The sequence below is a fragment of the Erinaceus europaeus genome, chromosome 10 (genome assembly GCF_950295315.1).
Source record: "Erinaceus europaeus chromosome 10, mEriEur2.1, whole genome shotgun sequence".
Classification (NCBI taxonomy): Eukaryota; Metazoa; Chordata; class Mammalia; order Eulipotyphla; family Erinaceidae; genus Erinaceus; species Erinaceus europaeus.
Genome location: NC_080171.1, coordinates 99,141,253 through 99,160,478, shown reverse-complemented (window position 1 = coordinate 99,160,478; position 19,226 = coordinate 99,141,253). Strand labels below are relative to the sequence as shown.

The window sequence follows — 19,226 nt, the reverse complement described above, 5'->3', positions numbered from 1 at the left end:
CAGGAACAGAAAGGTGGCTAGGTGGGGAGGCATCTGTGTTGCCTTAGACTGAAGGACCTCTAACACTTAAGAAATATTTGAAGATTGACTACATAGGAATTTCAATTTGGCACCAAAATCTCCCACTTGAGTGCACCTGTTCCTTCTTACTTTCTGTCAAGACTTTACAGGCTACTGCAGGGTTGATCACCTGGCTCACACCTTCCCTGGACACCCTGGTACCTCTCCTCTGCCAGCTGTAGGTCAGAACAGCCCCTGCAACTGTCAGAAGTGTGACACTGGAGAGTCTCATCTGACTGATACTGTGGGATGACCATGCCTCCAAACCACCAACTCCAGCCTCAGTCCACAATCCTCTCCCTCCTGGTTTCCCTCCCCTAGGCCCTTTGTGATTGGTTTCCCCAACAGTTGCCCTCGCCTCACCTCCAGCTGCCCATCCCAATGAGCACCCTGCCTCTTGGATGAATGGTCTGTGTTTGTCCTCTGCCTCACTGTCCTTCTTCCTTCTTCCCCTCCAGGGTCACTTTCCTCATCCCATCTCCAGCATGAACTCCCTGGCAGACTCCTAACCCCTGCTTCCCTAATGTCCTCCCAATCTACTCTATCTTATTAATTTATCTATTTAGAGACAGAGAAGGCAAAGAGACAGAGAAAGCGTGGAAGTGACCAAAGCACCCAAGTTCCCTTCACTGAGGTGGGGGCTATGCTCAAACCTGGGTCATGCACACGGCAAAGCAGCACACAATCCAAGCGAGCTATTTTCTCAGCACACTATCTTATTTTATATATATATTTTAATTGGGAGGTTAATGGTCTACAGTACAGTTATTGGCACATGGGTATAATTTCCCATCTTGCCATAACAGTTGTCTGCACTATCTTATTATTTTTTAAAAAAATTTTTTATTATCTTTATTTATTGGATAGAGACTGTCAGAAATCAAGAGGGAAGGGAGGGATAGAGAGGGTGAGAGATAGAGAGACACCTGCAGCCCTGCTTCACCACTTGTGAAGCTTTCCCCCTGCAGGTGGGGACTGGGGGCTCGAACCTGCATCCTTGCACATTGTAACGTGTGTGCTCAACCTGGTGCGCCACCACCCAGCCCCTGCACTATCTTATTTTTAAGGATTAAATGACCGGTTCTTTTCTGGTAAAAAAAAAAAAAAAGAGTTTATTCTAGAAAACACAGAAAAGCACAGTGAGAAAAATTAACCCTTGTAATCTCACTGCTACAAAGTAAGCAATCTCAGGTCCAAGAGGTGTATCCTTCACATAAACACACGCATGTCTACAAATCTACCCCAAGATAATTTGTGGTTCTAGAGGGCTGTTCTGTGGGTGGAAGGTCCTAGGGAACTTGCTCTTCAGTGGAAACAGAAGGAGCCCCAGCCCTATGGAGCACTGAGGCACTGTCTTCAATGCTTGATGTCCCTGGGCCTTCTGAGAAGCCCCATGAGGCAGGGAGGGGCTGCTGCAGGCCTTGCACCTACCTAAGGATTGGACCCTTCTGCATGACACGTAGTCAGAGATGCTGTTTCCCACAGGAGACCAGATGAGTCTGGGAGTGAACCTCCTCAGTCAGACACTCTCCCACTACACTGCCTTCCAGGGCACCCCAAAGCCCAAAAAGTGAGAGGAAAAGCAAGAAAAAGGGTGGACCCTCCCAGGCAAAGAACAGCAATGATGAGGAAGGCTGTGCTTCCTCCTCCTCCTCTTCCTCCAGGCCCACTGCCATGATTGAAGCAACAAGTCACTGCAGTGGAATAGAGCCACCCAGTGTTCACAAGTCACCATGTGCAAAGCACTGAGGCCAACAATCAATACGTACTCTACAAGTTCCCTGAGCTAAAACACACTTCACGGAGAGGATCATGAGAGTTCAGAGTGGCAGATCTTTACTTATTTTAGCTTGAATTAGAAAAACAATAGTGGGGTGGTGGAGGTTCGGTGGTGGCACACCTGGTTAAACAAATGTATTACCATGCACAAGGACCCGGGCTTAAGCCCTTGCTCCCCACCTGCAGGGGGGAGGCTCATGAGTGGTGAAGCAGGCCTTTGGGTGTCTATATTTCTCTCTCCCTCTCTACCTCCCTTCCCATCTCAATTTCTCTCTGTCCTATCTAGTAAAGTAGAAAGAAGAAGAAAAATTTTTAAAAATGTCAGCGAAGTGCCACCACTGAGCCAGCCCCAGCAATAACCCTGGTGGCAATAAAAACAAAACAAAAGGGAGTTGGGTGGTAGGGCAGCGGGTTAAGCGCAGGTGGCACAAAGTGCAAGGACTGGAGTAAGGATCCCGGTTCGAGCCCCTGGCTCCCCACCTGCAGGGGAGTCGCTTCACAGGCGGTGAAGCAGGTCTGCAAGTGTCTTTCTCTCTCCCTCTCTGCCTTCCCCTCCTCTCTCCATTTTTCTCTGTCCTATCTAATGACGACATCAACAACAATAATAACTATGACAACAATGAAAAACAACAAGGGCAACAAAAGGGAAAAGAAATAAATATTTAAAAAAACAAGATAAATTAAAATAAAAACAATAGCACATCAAATTCTTATTATCCCGGGTTAGGCTAAAATGATTTTAGAGAGGAAAAACTATAGGAACAGCAAACATGATCACAGATGCCCAGCACTGGGGACTCTCGGTAGTCTCTTACTGGATCTGCCTTGCAGCTGTCCCATGAAAGGGCAGTGAAAGAACATGGCAGCTAAGGAGTGGTGACCAGAGTCTGAGCCCAGTACCTGGGCCGTCCTCAGGCAGGCTCTGCTTTTCCTTCCCTTTGCCCTCACTGTGCTGACTCACCATGGCACAGGGCAGCTTCTCCAGGCTTTGGCCACCAAATAGGTCAGGCCATTGGCCATCTGGCATCCAACTCTTCCAGGTCTCCTACTGTTCCCAAACACTGGGGTCCTGGTGGTTGGCACAACTGGGTACACAACTGGAGAGGTTCAGAGGTATCTGTATTATTGCTGAGTAGGGGACCCCCAACAGAAGACTGTGTGGCATGGACACATGGCAAAGACATGTAGCATGGACTGGCCGAGTCTGCCCAGGCCCTAGCAGTCACAACTTCCTGGGATATTCCTAGGCAAGTTTGGAAATTTCTCCTGGCACAGGCAATTTCTAGAAATTTCTCCCAGCAGTCTTAAGGGGATGTGGGTACAGGATAGCTTGTTGACTCTTGCCTTGCCAGGCTTCCCACATGTCAGCACAGGACAGTGTGACCCACCTTCTGGCCAAGCCCTTGTCTGAAGCTGGGCAAGCCCAGACAAGAAACTGTTGGCCCTGAGATCTAGTGGCATCTCTCGGGGAGGGATCATCTTCCAGTCCTTGTGAGGACAGGCAGCTGAGGTGGGGGCTGAGGCATGAGGACAGAGTTCAAGGAGACAAGAGAACCTGTGGGACCCAAACTAGGGATTCTCCACCCGTCAGGACCAGAATAAGAATAGGATGGATTCAGAGTGGGTTTGAGTGAAGAGCTCTGTGCAGTCAAAGTGCTACCCAGCCACTGGTAACTGTGATCTCTGACCACACAATGTAAGTGGTGTTAGCTGAGCAGTAGTCAGCTGAAGGCTAGTCTAGACTGACTAGACTGAAGGCCAGTCTTGGTGGTACCCGTGTCAACAAGCTCATTCAGTCCTGGGAGGCAGCTACAGTTATCACACCCACTTCACAAATGCAGATCCCGATTTTGCTCCTTTGTGGGGGACATGCATGGGACATAAATCCACAGAGCTGACAACTGGTCTGAAGGGCTCTTTCTTTCCAAGAGCTTCTTGTACAATCAGGGTACATGTAGCAATTTGTGGGCTTGTCTGACATCTACACCCTGGTGTGAACCCTGCATTCAGGATGGTACTGGTTTCCACCCTGCGAGTTCTGGTGCCAGTTCACTCACTGCCAGTTCACTCACTCTCTCTCTCTTTCTCTTTCTCTGTTTCTCTATGTCATGTTCTCCCTCTCCCTCTTTTCCCCCACCCCACCTGTCTCTCGCAGATTCCTGGTTCCCTGGGCATGCTTCTCAGTGTCGCTGGCAGCTTGATGACTGGGGATGCTCAAAGCAGGACTAGGGATCTCAGATCTTGTTCTGCCTCTGGCCCTGACCAGCAATGCAACTAGTGGGTACATCCCTGCCCACATTTCAGTTCTGCTTCCTCATCAGTAAACAAGGAGGCTGGAACTTCCAGATCTAACATTCAGACTATTTATGCTCTAAAGTTTAATATATAACAGCATGTCATGGGCTAGACATCTGTTGAAAGGAGTACACATTCACTGCTCTACCATCTGTTTGCCTGGTCAGCTTCTGAGATGCCTCTATACCATGTACTTGCTTCAAATTGTAGAGTCCCTGCTTCTTCCCTCCCAGGAAGATATCAAGAAGGACAGAAGCACCATTGTGAGGGAAGGCCACTAAAAGTGTGTCTTCACAATGATCACTGCAGGCAGTGACCAGGGCCTCCGAGGGCTGTGTTCACTTTGTCCTAGCCTCTCTGCTGCTAAAGGGCTGCTGGGATTGTCTGTACAAGGGGTGCCCCCCACACCCAGCACCTTCTCTAGGCTAGGGGCCCCACTGATTGGTATGGGGCTCCCGACACACTGTCTCCTCCCTGTGGAGACATGGCAACACCTGTGGTGGTTTTCAGCATCTTGTAAGGACCGCAGAGAGCTGAGGTGGGAGGGTTTAACCCACCTCTTCCCAGTCACCTAAGTTGCTTTAAGTCCTAGTAATTATCAATTTTCAGCTTCATAAATCTTTTTTTTAGTTTTTTAAGTTATCTTTATTTATTTATTGAATAGAGACAGCCAGAAATTGAGAGGGAAGGGGGAGATAGAGAGGGAAAGACAGAGAGACGCCTGGCAGCACTGCTTCACCACTTGCAAAGCCTCCCCCCCCCTGCAGGTCCTTGTGCATTATAACATCTACGCTCAACCAGGTGTGCCACCACCTGGCCTCTACTTCATAAATCTCTATACCAAGAGCAGGTATCAATTTCTATGCTCAATCTGACCCAACTTCAGGAGCTACATGTCAACCACACTGAAAAACCCCTCCTGTAGGAGGTACCTCATTCATCACAATGGTCTCTCCCAGAGCTGCCTCTGTCTCATCTCAAAGGATATTTGCTCTGAGAACAGGACTTTCTCTCTTCCCTGCAGTACCCACCTTGGTACTGCATGAGGCAAGAGTGGATGAAGTAGTAGTTAGGCCTTGGAGGTGGGGACAGGAAGCCATCACCTGGGTTTTGTGCCGACAAATGTGATATAGTTATCTTGGCACTTTGGAAATTCTACTTAGTTATGAGTTTGTTACCAATAAGGGGTAGAGAATTTATTTTTACTTAAGATAAGCAGCATGTTGCACAGAGTCAGTTGACACTATAATAGCCAAGAAACAAAGACGAGAGTCAGCTCTAGGGGAGCAAGACTTTCTTCTGGGCAACACTTTGACTCTTCGGGGGCTCAGCTTTCCCATGTACACAGCAGAGATTAGGATCACTGTACCCGTGACCAGGAGCTATGGGTTTCCTGAGACACAAAAGAGTTTTACATTGTACCTGGCAGAGTGACTATAAACTGCAGGACTGCTGCTATTATTATTTTATTTATTATTTTTGCCACCGGGACCTCACTAGGGCTTTGTGCCTTCACAACTGTACTCCCTGAGATTTTTTCTCCCCAGAAAGAAAGGGAAAGGGCAGAGAGGAAGAAAGCGACAGAAGTAAAGACACCACAACACTGCTCCACTGCTCACATGGTGCCCCCATGAGATGGCCCAGGGGCTCAAAGCCAAGTCCTTGAGCATGGGAAAGTATGCACTCTAGCAGGTGAGCTATCTCTCGTTATTGCTGTTATTGATGTTATTGTTCATGTGCATTTTCAAGACCCAGAGATGAGGTGAGACCCAATGCCCTCAAGACTGCACCAGCCCTCGCAGCGGGGCAGAGCTCAGCACTGGGCACATGCAGCCTGGTAATGTAGTTTGTTGAATGGGGAGGGCATTGTTCTCCGAATTCCAAAGACTGTAAGTCTGTTACTTATTAATGAAGTGTTCTGAACACAGATTTAAACTGCATTTGGTCCAGCAACCAAAGGAGGTTGTGGGTAAAAAAAAGGAGGAGAGCCCCTTCTATGTATGGAGGAGACAGTCTACCCATCGCCGGGCTGGGCAGGAGCCGGCAGCTGTCTCCAGGCGCCTGCCGAGCTGGACGGTGGCCGTGAATACGTTCTTTCTTAAGTGAAGCTCCTCTGTGTGTGCTGAATCACAGCATTCACGGGGGAGTGGGGACAAGAGCGTTTACTAAGTGGATACCAGGCATTGGTGCGGGGAAACCTGACCAGGCCAAGCTCTAGCAAAAAAGGAACATGAAACCAGTTCCCGCTGTCCCTCCAAGGTGGGTGCTGGGGTGGGGGAAGGAGATGAACACTGACCACAGACCTCCTCAGGGGAGAGGCCAGGCCCAAAATAGGCTGAGCATCTGGGGCGTCAGCTGGGCTTTGCCCCTTCCAGCAAGTCAGGGCTCAAGCATTCTGTTTACCAAACGTTCTGCACACACAGAAACCAGGATAGTCCGGTTCCATGTGAAAGGGGATGGGGAGGGTCCACTAGGGTGGATTTGAAGTGCAGGAAGCTTCTCTGACAATGCTGGGGAGGAAGGCCAAGGCCAAGGGCTGCCAGCCAGCCTGGAAGAGGAAGAAAGGCAATGGTGGGTGGGTGGGAGCTGGTCCCAGCCCCGGTCCACCCCGCGTGTGCAGCCCCAGCCTGGCAGGTAGCGGAAAGGGAGTGACATCTGCAAGCAAAAGTTGCTGTGTGGGGGGGATGCCACCGCAGCATGCTCCCTAGCTCGTGACAGTAATCAGAAACAGCTGAAGACAGAGCTGCTCTTCCAAGGGTTGCCAGTAAGACGGAGATTTTGCAGAAGCCTAGGGTGTTTCTTTATCCAGGAGCAAGCCCTGACAGGCTGGATGGTAGGGCTGAGGGTTGGGGTCTGAAACAAGGACAGTCACCCTACCGTGACCTCGCCACCAATGTGCCATGTCTCCTCCCATGCTCCTCCCTGGCCCTTCTGTAGACTGTGGGCCAGCCCTGAGGCTTTTCAGCTGACCTAGGAATAGCCCAGCGGCTGTAAGAACTCCTTGAGGTTGGTGCCTTTTATTCCTATTTTACAGATGTGGACACTGGAGCACACAGAGGTGACATGACTTGCTCTAGGCCACACAGTCTGGATTTGTACCTGGATCCTGGATTCCACTGCCCACACACTAGCCAGTACCCCAGATTGACTAGCAAGAGAAGGAAGAGGAGGATAGAGAAGAAAAAAATTAAGCACTTATTGAGTGAGAGGCACCTTGGATGCATTATGTCATTGAATATTCATGAAAATCCTATGGAATACCTGAGGCTCTGGGTTTGACCCTGGACACCATATATGATGGAGCAATGCTCTGGTCTCTCTCTCTCTCTCTCTCTCTAATTAGAAAATGATCTTATTTATAGGAGGGACTTAAAAAATGAGGAAAGGGGCTGGACAGTGGCACACCTGGTAGAGCACACACATGACCATGCACAAGGACCAGGTTTAAGCCCCTGGTCCCCACCTACAGGGAGGAAGCTTTGTGAATGGTGAAGCAGGGCTGCAGGTGTCACTCTTTCTCCTTACCTTTCCTTTCCCGCTCAATTTCTGTCTATCTCTACTAAAAAAAGAAAAGAGAAGAAAAGGAAAAAAATGGCCATCGGGAGTGGTAGTAGATTCATTATGGCAGGCATAATGGCCACCATAATATTGGTGGCCATAAAAAATAAAATAAAAAAAAGAAGGAAAGAACAAAGGAATGAAGGAGAAAAGAGAAGGGAAATGAAGAAACAAGAAGGGGAAGGCTAAACACAAGGTGAAATGGAGACTAGATGTGGTGTATGGAAGCAAGGTCAAGGATGTGTGGGGAGGGTGAGGAGAAGGGGTGAGGTGGGTAAGGGGACCCAACACACAGTGGTGCACAGGAAGCTAAGCTGCTGGTAGGATCAGTGAGCAGACCCATATGGACGGAGGAGAGACTATGTCTATGTGACAACAACAAATACTTCATTATTATTTCCTTAATGAAATTTTTTTCAATGAAACAAAAAAGGGGAAATGAAGATACAAATGCTGCCGCTTGCTCAAGGCCAGGGCTCAAACGGAGGTCCTTTTCACCCCTGTACCATAGGGCCTCATCCACTCAACAACCATGCAGACTGAGCACCCACTGCTGTGCGTTGGACATTGCTAAGCACTGGGAGGTGTGCGGTATCACAGCTGGCCTTATAGTTTACTGGGGGAGGGGAGGCACACTACTCACGGCATCATGTAAATAAACCTGAAGATATACTTGACCTGTGTAATGCTTCAGAAAGAAAAAGCCTAAGGGGAAAGAGGAGCTAATTTTTAGAAGTGATTTCCCCAAGATGATTTGTTATCCTTTTCACATGCATTTACATTTCTTATTATTAGCCAGGGGAACAACTGGAAATTAGAGACTTATTAATGAAATTAGGCCAGTGAATCTTGTTTCACAGCCCAGACACTGTTAGAATGCTGGAGTGTCACATTTCCCCCAAACAGGAACACTCTGGGCATTTGGTGTAGGAAAAGATAGGGCAAAACTAAAGACATCAAAGCCAGCTCCCAGAAGCTGGGAAAAACCAAAGCACATTTCCCCAACTGAGCAAACTAGTGTTTGCACACATGAAACGGCCATCAGAAGACCTCCATGCCTGAGGCTCCATTCCAGGCTCAGCCTCTCACACCACTATAAGCCACTGCTGTGCAGTGTTGGGAGGAGTGAGAACTCTACTTCATGGGGTCGTTTGGGAGGACCAAAAAGTGCTATATTTCTTCTCTCTCTCTCTCTCTTTCCTCCTTCTCCTTCTTCTCCTTCTCCTGGCTTATGGTGGTACCAGAGATTGAATCTGAGACTCCCTATGCCTCAGGCATGGAAGTCATTGAGCTATACCCATGGTGCTAACTCCCTAGCCCATTCATTTTTTTTTTTTAAATCAAAATTTATTTATTAATGAGAGGGGGAGAAAGAGAACAGAGCACCACTCTGGCACATGCAATGCCAAAGTTTAAACTCAGGACCTTGTGCTTGAGAGCTCAACACCTCAAGTAGCAATTATTTGTTAATGTGTACACATGTGCTATCTTTCCCAAAGCCTGTTTCCCCCAATGTTTAAAGGATAATTTCTTTTTAAAAAAAATTTTTTTTTTAAGATGCAAGTTTGCCTTTATTTTTCTACTTTGATTATTTCTTTGCTAGGACAGAGAGAAATTGAGATGGGGAGGAGGAGATAAGGAGGGAGAGAGAACGACAGACACCTGCAGACCTGCTTCATCACTTGTGAAGCATACCTGCTGCAGGTATGAAGCGGGGCCTCGAACCCAGGTTCTTGCACTGGTCCTTGAGCATAGTACTATGTGTGCTTAACCAGATGTACCACCAGCCAGCCTCCTAAAGAATTACTTCTTTTGGTTAAGCAGATATCTTAGAGAGGCATAAAATGCAGGGTAGGGAAGCACTTGTTTGACTAGAGGGCAGTAATGAGGTTCTATGATTCTGTGAATAAATGTAGAAACTGAAAAGGGGAAAACTACAGGAGGCCTCTGGTGAGATGCAAATGACTGTTTACTTTTACAGAGCCCAAATATGTTTGAATCCCAAGGGAAGAAAGCTGCAGATACTAAAGAAAGAGTACACCTATTAATACTTGTTCAGCCAGCCCTCCCAGCTACCCTGAGAAAATGATATTACAATCTCCAGTTTTCACAAGTTATTGGCTAATAAGTGGTAGAGCAGGAGAACTACTGCAATTTCCAATGGAGGGAATGGGGACACAGAGCTCTGGTGGTGGGAACGCTGTGGAATTGTACTCCTGTTATCTCATAATTTTGTAAATCACTGATAAAAATAATCAAAAAAATAGTAAGTTAAGAGCTAGAACATACACCCAGGCCTAGCTGACTCCACCCCCATTCCACCAAGACAGCTGCCCTAGTGGGGAGGGAATAGGCAGTTGCCTTCCTCCCATCTGCTCATCTCTTCCCCTGGTCAAAATTAATAGGAGGAAAGGCACTGCATTGAGGAATAGACACAGATTAGTTTCCAGGTGCAAGAATGGGTGCCAAGGAGCAGATCTGGCAGCAATTGGAGAATATCCAGCACAGGGGAGAGATGAAGCCCTTCTCACCAGAATTTCAGTCTCAGAGTCAGAACTAGCCTGACCCAGCCCAGGGATAGGGATAGGGAGAGGAGTGGGCTGGTCTGGAGGTTGGCAGGACGGTAGTAAGCCTCCGGCACCAGTTGTCTGTGTGGGTGCCCTGAGGTGCCCCACCTCAGACTGCTATACACAAACAGGGCAGGTGTGAGAATCTCTGCCAGAAAAGATGAAGAAAAATAACCCATCATGATTTTCAAGGGACACATTTCCTTCACCCCCACCACAGACTCAGATCAGCCCCTCATAACATGTGGGTGTTGGTATCATATAGTTCAAAGACTATACAGAATTTCATGGTGACCTAAGTTGGATTTTTCTACCAAATGAATTCATGCCAAACTTCTGAAAATAAATAAATAAATAAATAAATAAATAAATAAATAAATAAATAAAAGGTTTGCTGTTGTTTTAGATATTTTAGATTCTGGGCTTATGGAGTAGGAAGTTGGAACTCATATTCAGGGCTGAGATATCCATCAAGTATAACAGGCCTGGTGCTTGAGCTCAAAACACTTTCAGAAACTCACAGAAATGTTCTAGTTTCTTTCAAAATAAGAACAGAATACTGGCTTTTAGTTCCGAAAATATCTAATATAGGCATGCCCCTTCTTACTCTTCTCCCAAGATACTGTGTTTCTTTTCTGTTTGCTTGTTTTGTTTGTTTTTGTTCTACAAATTGAGGGCTTATGGCCACCCTACCTCAAGCAAGTCTGTCAGTGCTATTTTCCAAACATGTGCTCACATTGTGTCTCTGTATCAGATTTAATCAAGATTTAGCATTTTAGATATAATATCATTCATACTATTAACAGACTATAGTGTAAACAAAAATTACATATATATACACACACACACTAAGTAATCTGTGTGACCTGCTTTCTTATGACTTTTGCTTTATTGTGGTGGTCTGAAACTGAACCCACAATATCTAGATGTGTGTCTATATATAATTTCAACATATTTGTATTGATATCAACACAGCCATAGAAAGTAACTCAAATTTTTTGAAAAGAAGAAGACAAAAGCATTCAGGACCAGTGGAAGCCATGACAAAGACCTCAGAGATTCTGGGAAGATTGGGATAAAGTAAGTGCAAAGGGCCAGCACGATACCTGGCACATGGCAAACACTTAATAAATGATGACAGTAACATGATCTTTGTAAATGCACAGCCTCACATTCAGGAACGTGAATTCCTGAAAAACAGAATAATTACTGCCAGACCTGCTGTGAGGTTCAAGGCAGGAACAAATGCCAATGTGCTTTGAAAATTGGTCCTTCCAACTACAGAAGAGGGGCTAAGGCGAGGAATCAGGCTGGCCTCCTCAGGTTCTTGCCAGGAAGATGACCTGCTGCCCTGGCTTCCAGCCTATGTATCTGGCAGGACAACCCAAGGATCGACCACAGGCACTGTCTTCCTGCACCTGCCTGGCAGATGGAGCCTTGGGCACCAGGGAGGCAAGGGCCTGTGTGAGAGCACCTGGGAGCCAGATTGGTGACAGAGGGAGTTACTCAGGACCTCCAGGGCCTGCCTGTCAAAGTGCTGCCTCCTCCTCTTTCTGTTATCCAGGCTCCCAACATGTACTTCTTACTCCTGATTACTCCAAAGACATACTGATTTCTGTTGAGCAAACTTGAATAGTTGTGTCTCTTGAGGGTTGGGGACACACAGAATATGGTGTGAGGTCCTGGGTGCCAACACCTCTGCAGGGTCTGTGCCCAATAGCCAGCTGTGGTCCACCCATGTCGCGTCTCCTTTGTGCCTACTGGCCTCCCTTTCCTCCACATGTCCATTCCCTGCTCCAGCCACAAATGACATACTTCCCCATTTCCATCCTACTTTGGCTCCTGTTGCCCTCAGGAGAAAGGGCAGATCTCCGGCCTGGTCTCCAAGGCTCTGTGTGAGTTGGCCCCTGCTGACCTCTGTGACCTCGCATACCCCCTTCCCATGCTATTCTCCTCCCCATCAGGCCTCTCATGCCTTGTACTGAAAATTCCATCTCACACCACCTCACCTGACCACTGTTTGCTGTTGTCTCCTCTGCAGCCATCTAGGCTGGCTACATAGCCCTCAGCAATCACAACCAAAAACAAACAAACAAAAAACACAGTGGTCTAGTATTTTTACAGGGAATGGTAGCACTGCTACATCATATGTGGTGCCAGAGTGCAAGCCCAGCATCTCCCACATGTAAGTCCTGCACTCTATAGGCTGGGCCACTTCTGAGGTTCCAGCAGCAAACAAATACTAAATTTCTCTTTTCTCTTTGTTTTTCAGTTTCCCCTGTTGGGGATGGACCCCCAGATCAGCTATAGTATGAGAGAGCAGGAACAGGACCAAATGAGTAATCCTTAAAGTCCTACTAAGAGGACCAAAATGAAATCCAGTCAACTGAAACTCTTGGTAGATTGGCTGTAGACAAATTGACCTGGAGTCCAAACTGGTGCTCAGATGGAAATTAATAACTTCCTGTTGACAGCAGAACAAATAAATGTATTTGACTATAATATGAGGTGATACAGACTCTGCTCCCAACAGGTAAGTCAAACATCAGGAAATGAAATAGATAACACACAGGTTTACAACTGACTCGCTAAGTCACTTTTAACCAAGTATTTGCCCTGTTCTGACATTTGATTAGACACAGGCACAGCATGCTCAAAGGGTCTTTCTTTTTTCCCCCATGGTGACTGGACATCTTCTGTGACACTGGGCACGACAGGATAAACAGCAGCTCTACTTTAGAATCTTCCCACAAACACAAGCCTCCTAGCTTCTCAACAGAGCTATAGCATGTGAGGCTCCTCTGCTAGGCATGGGCCAGCAAGTCACAGGATCTGACCACATCACCTCTAGGAGAGGATGCCTAGCTGACTCATTCCCAGCTCAGAGGCAGCTGTTTGGTTAAGTCAGGATGTTCAGAGGCTTTGGGCAGTTGCACAGACTTCCTGATGCTTAAATACCCTCCGCCTCCTCCTCTGCCTCCTGACCCCTACCCCCCATCCCAGCCTTTCCAAGACCAACTGACCAGTTTGTCCTTTTGTTCCTATCTGGAGTCTTAATCAATAAAACTGCCACACTTCCTTGAATCTGAGAGTTGTCAACTGTTAAGTGGGTAATGTCCTAATAAAAAAGGAAAACCATTACCATTAAACCTTGACATGTGGTTGACTTTAAGGTGCATTCCAATTTCAAAGGCCTTAAAACAAGAGAAAAAGTATTGGGATCAGAGAAATACAATTTGTCTTCTGGACAACTGTGTTCCTGCTTGCTTTGAGGTAGGTCTCAGTTCCTTTACCAGAACTTTGCCTGAGAGCAAAGAATTTCACTTTGATAAACCTTAATCTTCTTGTTAATAGAAGAGTAGTAATTTTCTAGAGCATTTTGAGGAAACAAATTTCTTTTATTTTTAATATTTTATTTATTTAATTATTTATTCCTTTTGTTGTCCTTGTTTTATTATTGATGTCATTATTGTTGGATAGGACAGAGAGAACTGGAGAGAGGAGGGGAAGACAGAGAGGGGGAGAGAAAGACAGACACCTGCAGACCTGCTTCACTGCCTGTGAAGTGACTCCCCTGCAGGTGGGGAGCCAGGGGCTCGAACTGGGATCCTTCTGCCGGTCCTTGTGCTTTGCACCACCTGCGCTTAACCCGCTGTGCTATCTACCACCTGACTCCTGAGGAAACAGATTTCTATCGAAAGTTAAATTTGTGGGTAATCAGACTGAATTTTAATAGTGGACTCAAATTGTTTATATGTCTCTAATAATAACTTGTGCTTTGAAATACTAAATCACCTATAAGCTTAGACCAGGGAGAACAGAAGCAACTGTTGGCGTCACTTTATAAGATACAGCTATATGTAAATAACACTAAAGGACATAAATTATGGTGAGGTCTTGTATGATACAGCAAATTCTAACAAAGGGATTTTCTAAGTTAACCCAACTGGCAAATAATTTGTTTACAGCAATGACTATCTATTGTCTTCTTAAACCCTTAGACAGCAGGGATCTTACCCATTCTCTATAAAACCCGTATTTCTCCCAGTCCTGGAACCTCTGGGGTGGGGCTCACTTTCCTGCATGCTTCTCCCAACTTATACCAATTGCATCTGCTGATCTCAACCTATTCAATGCAACCAGTACTACCTCGACATGTTTCACTTCGGACTGTGTCCAGAGACATCAGGGCATGGAATTTCAACCTTTCAGCTTTGTTACTCTGGTGAGACCTTTCCTCACTCATAGGCCTCCTTAATTCCATTTTAGGTGGTGCACTTCCTAACAAAGCCTCAAAACCTAGATATAGACCAGGGTCCAGGAGATAGGGCATATGTACACATGCCAAAAGTTAGCGGGGAAATATATACCTGAAAGCAATAGAGCACAACAGTTTGCAGTGAATCAATAAATGCAGCAAGCAAGTAGAAAGACCTAAAAAAGACACCATAAAGTACTTAATCAAATAGTTTCTATTTAGACCTAGACACCATTCTCACCTACTTCCTATTCCACGTCCCTCAATCACTCCAAAGCTAACCGTGTCAGACAAAGTAAGGATTACCAAAGCTAGATAAGGGCAAGAGACTGGCATACTTTAAAGATGACTCTTTAGTCACTACCAGGCCACCCTATCATCTGGGGCCCTAGACGGGGAGTCCTGACATGATGGGCCTAGACCTCTTAACATATCCCTCTTTCCACCATCACTGGTCATCTCCATCAGGAATATCACAATGGACCCCTTTGTGGGCCTCTATAGGACCTGGCCCTCAATGTGGATCAACAATGGTAGGGAATATTCCATTCTCCAAAGGGAGGTTGGACAACATACTGTACCTACTATTTGAGGACGATGGGTCCTGAAATTAGTGCAATCTACAATGTTCCTAGCCATGACCACAGAATGTGAGCTCAGACCTATAGGGATATAGAGGCCACATAGGTTCCTGTGCTGAATATGGCCCCAGATCAAATTGATGCAGTTTACAGTTAAAGATATTTATATTCTTTTACTATATTTGGGAGCTACTCTTTTCCCTGATCAAGCTTTCTAATCCTTTTCCCAACTACGACACCATCTCCCCAGATAATACCTTGGGTCTACCTACATATTAGATGTCAGGCTCAGGCAAAACTAGTAAACTCATGGGCTCCTTGGAATATACCTAAAATAGACCTACTAGCTTTTTCCAAAACGGAGACCTCAAATCTTCACCTGCAATATTCTTGCCTTTAGGTACATGATTAGACAACAACTATTCTTCTTTACATCTTAACTCTTTTTCAGCCACCAGGTTCCAGATGTTACCATGACGCCAACTTGACTTCCCTGGGCAGACGACCCCACCAATGTGTCCTGGAGCCCCATCTCCCCAGAGCCCTGCCCCACTAGGGAAAGAGAGAGACAGACTGGGAGTATGGATGTATCTGTTAATGCCCATGTTCAGCGGGGAAGCATAGAAGCCAGACCTTCCACCTTCTACACCCCATAATGATCCTGGGTCCATATTCCCAGAGGGTTAAAGAATAGGAGAATTTTCAAGGGGGTGGGGATGGGCGGATGAGATAAGGAGTTCTGGTGGTGGGAACTGTGTGGAATTATACCCCTCTTATCCTATGGTCTTGCCAATATCTCTATTTTATAAATAAAAAAATTAAAATGAAAGTTAAGTTTGATGCACAGCACCAAGGAAGAAGAAACTTTGAAGGTAATACATCCCTTTGATTCTCAAGTGCTCAGGTTGGCATACTGAGCTGAATCAAGAGGTTCTTGGGTTGACACATTCCAACAGACTATTTCTAAGAGCAGGGAGGGTAGACAGCTGACCTGAGAACCAAATGACCCACTAGGTTTTGTTGGGGTTTTTTTTCTTTCCCTCCAGGGTTATTGCTGGGCTCGGTGCCTGCACCATGAATCCACTGCTCCTGGAGGCCATTTTTCCCTTTTGTTGCCCTTGTTGTTGTAGCCTCGTTGTGGTTATTATTGCCACTGTTGATGTCATTCGTGTTCATTGTTGGATAGGACAGAGTGAAATGGAGAGGGGAGGGGAAGACAGAGAGGGGGAGAGAAAGACACCTGCAGACCTGCTTCACCGCCTGTGAAGCGACTCCCCGGCAGGTGGGAAGCCAGAGGTTCGAGCCCGGGATCCTTACGCCGGTCCTTGCACTTTGCGCCACCTGCACTTAACCCACTGCATCACCGCCTGACCCCCGACCCACTAGGTTTATAGTAAGTCACCTATAGTAGCAAAAATACAGGAGATTCAGGTGAGAAGACAAATTCAGTAGGGATGGTGGAATTCCAGTTCCTGAATTGGAGGAGTGGATTATACTCATCCACCCCTATTTAATTACCAGGTCCATATACATATATGTTTGAGAACAAATCAAAACAACAGAAATAGGAGAGGACATGGTCCTTGAATGATAGAAAGCATACACATACACTCCACAGTTCATGATCTTACAGAGAAGAATAGAATTAAAATAGAATGTAGCAGTATTATTACTGGCTGGGAAGATGAGAAAGAGGTTGAATATTGGGGATGGAAACTGAAGGCAGAAATGTCAGACAGGAGAGAGCACAGAAGGAATACTCCATAATTACTGCACAAATTCCCCTCAAATTGTTAGATAACCTCTAAAATGTACACCTAAAGAGAGCATCCCTAGAGCCTAAAAGAAGGCAGTAGTAGCTGGTGCAAAGAGTTCAGCAGCTGCCTGAAGGAGAGAGTTTGGAGTTCAAGTCCTGCCAAGTCTTTTTGGTCCAAGAGGACAAGGAATGTTTTTCTGGGGGAGTTTGGAAGATTCCTGGGAGTTGCTGAGTTAGGAGTTCGGCAGATGTTCTACAGAGTGAAGAGGATTAGGGGCCGGGTGGGGTAGGTGCGGGGGGGGGGGGGGGTAGGGAGGACCAACAATAGCACCGCACATCAGTTAAACAGTTGCTGATGCTAGATGCCAAGCGCTGGGCAAAGCACTTTCATTACATTTTCTTACTCAATCTTCACACTAATCCCAAGAAGTGAGTATTACCAATCCACCTTTATTCAAATGAATGACCAGCATTTGAGGAAGTTGCTCAAGGTGAGTGACAGAGTTGGTGTAAACTCAAATATGTTAAGAGTCTAGGTCACAGCTCTTCATCTTCCCCTTTTGCCATTCATTCACACTACTGCTTCCGGGTGGGGGGGCATGCAAAAGGAGAGGCGTACATGTCCCACACCCACAACCTGCCCTCAGAAGCTCAGCCTGATGAAGGAGCTAATCAAATGACTACAGCCAACATTTACTGAGTATTTACTAAATAATCAGTATCACATTTGAGCAATACATGTTACAGCATATTTAAATTTCACAAGAGCCTTATGAGCTGAATTTTTTAAACAGTTATGACCCAGTTTTATTTTAAAATTTTTATTGTTATCTTGAGGTGGAACCTTATACTATCTTATTGGACGGATGAGGAAAGTGAGAGTTAGGGCTACTGAGTGGTCAAACGAGAACTAGATTCCACAGCTCAAGTCTCCAGTGGACACTCAACTGCCCAAGGCCATCAAAAGGGAGCGGGCTGTGGTCCTGGAGGTGGCGCAGTGGATAAAGCATTGAACTCTCAAGCATGAGGTCCTAAGTTTTATCTCCAGCAGCACATGTACAAGAATGATGTCTGGTTCTTTCTCTCTCTCCTCCTATCTTTTTCATTAATAAATAAAGAAAATCTTTTTAAAAGGGGGAGGTTAATGCAAGGTTGTGCTGGATGTCCAGCCTTGATGGGACCCTAGGAACAGTAAATTGGTCACTAAATGGTTCTGGACTTGACCACAGTTGTTCTCAGAAGGTGGAGCAGTTCTAGGAACTCCTTGTGCTCAGTGTGTTCCACTGCCTCCACCTGCCTCTCTCAGAGAGAAGGCTGCAACTCTCTCCCATCCACTTGAGATTATTTCTGCAGCTCTAATCAATCAAGTTTCTACTCAGTTATTAAGATAGCCTTTTAAAAATAAAAGCTGGGGGGACCGGGCGTTAGCACTGTGAGTTGAACACACATGGCATGAAGCGCAAGGACTGTTATAAGGATCCTCGTTTGAGTCCCCGGCTCCCCACCTGAAGGGGATCGATTCACAGGTAGTGAAGCAGGTCTGCAGGTATCTATCTTTCTGTCCCCCTGTCTTCCCCTTCTCTCTCAATTTCTCTTTTTTTAATTTTTTAACTTTATTTATTTGTTATTGGATAGAGACAGAGAGAAATTGAGAGAGAAGGGGGAGATAGAAAGGAAGAGAGATAGAGCATAGGTTCACATGTGCCCATAAACTAGGGGACAAATATATACCTGAAAGCAAAAGTACACAAGAGCATGCAGGGAATACCCCCCAACACTTCATCTGCACTATCCCAGTCTTTAGGTCCATGATTGTTCAACAATTTGTTTAGCTTTGTATGTTAACTCTCTTTTCAGCCACCAGGTTCCGGATGCCAGCAAGATGCTGACCAGACTTCCCTGGACAGATGACCCCATCAATGTGTACTGGAGCCCCACCCTACTAGGGAAAGAGAGAGGCAGACTGGGAGTATGGATCAACCAGTCAACGCCCATGTTCAGCGGGGAAGCAATTACAGAAGCCAGACTTTCTATCCACCCTCTGCAACCCACAATGACCCTGGATCCATACTCCCAGAGAGATAGAGAATGGGAAGGCTATCAGGGGAGGGGGTGGGATATGGAGATCAGGTTATGGGAATTGTGCGGAATTGTACCCCTCTTATTCTATGGTTTTGTTAATGTCTCCTTTCTTAAATAAAAAAAATAAAAATAAATTAAAAAAAAAAGAAAGGAAGAGAGACAGAGAGACACCTGCAGACCTGCTTCACCACCTGTGAAGCGACTCCCCTGCAGGTGGGGAGCTGGGGGCTTGAACCAGCATCCTGACCAGTCTTTGTTCTTAGCGCCACATACGCTTAACCCACTGCGCT

The 19,226-nt window shown here is 46.2% G+C and overlaps 1 protein-coding gene across 16 annotated transcripts in view; it reads right to left on the bottom strand.

Moving 5' to 3' along the window:
- The window catches only part of RALGPS1 (Ral GEF with PH domain and SH3 binding motif 1), a 353,198-nt gene that overhangs the window by 95,862 nt on the left and 238,110 nt on the right, over nt 1–19,226 (bottom strand). The gene's annotated exons all lie outside the window — the stretch shown is intronic.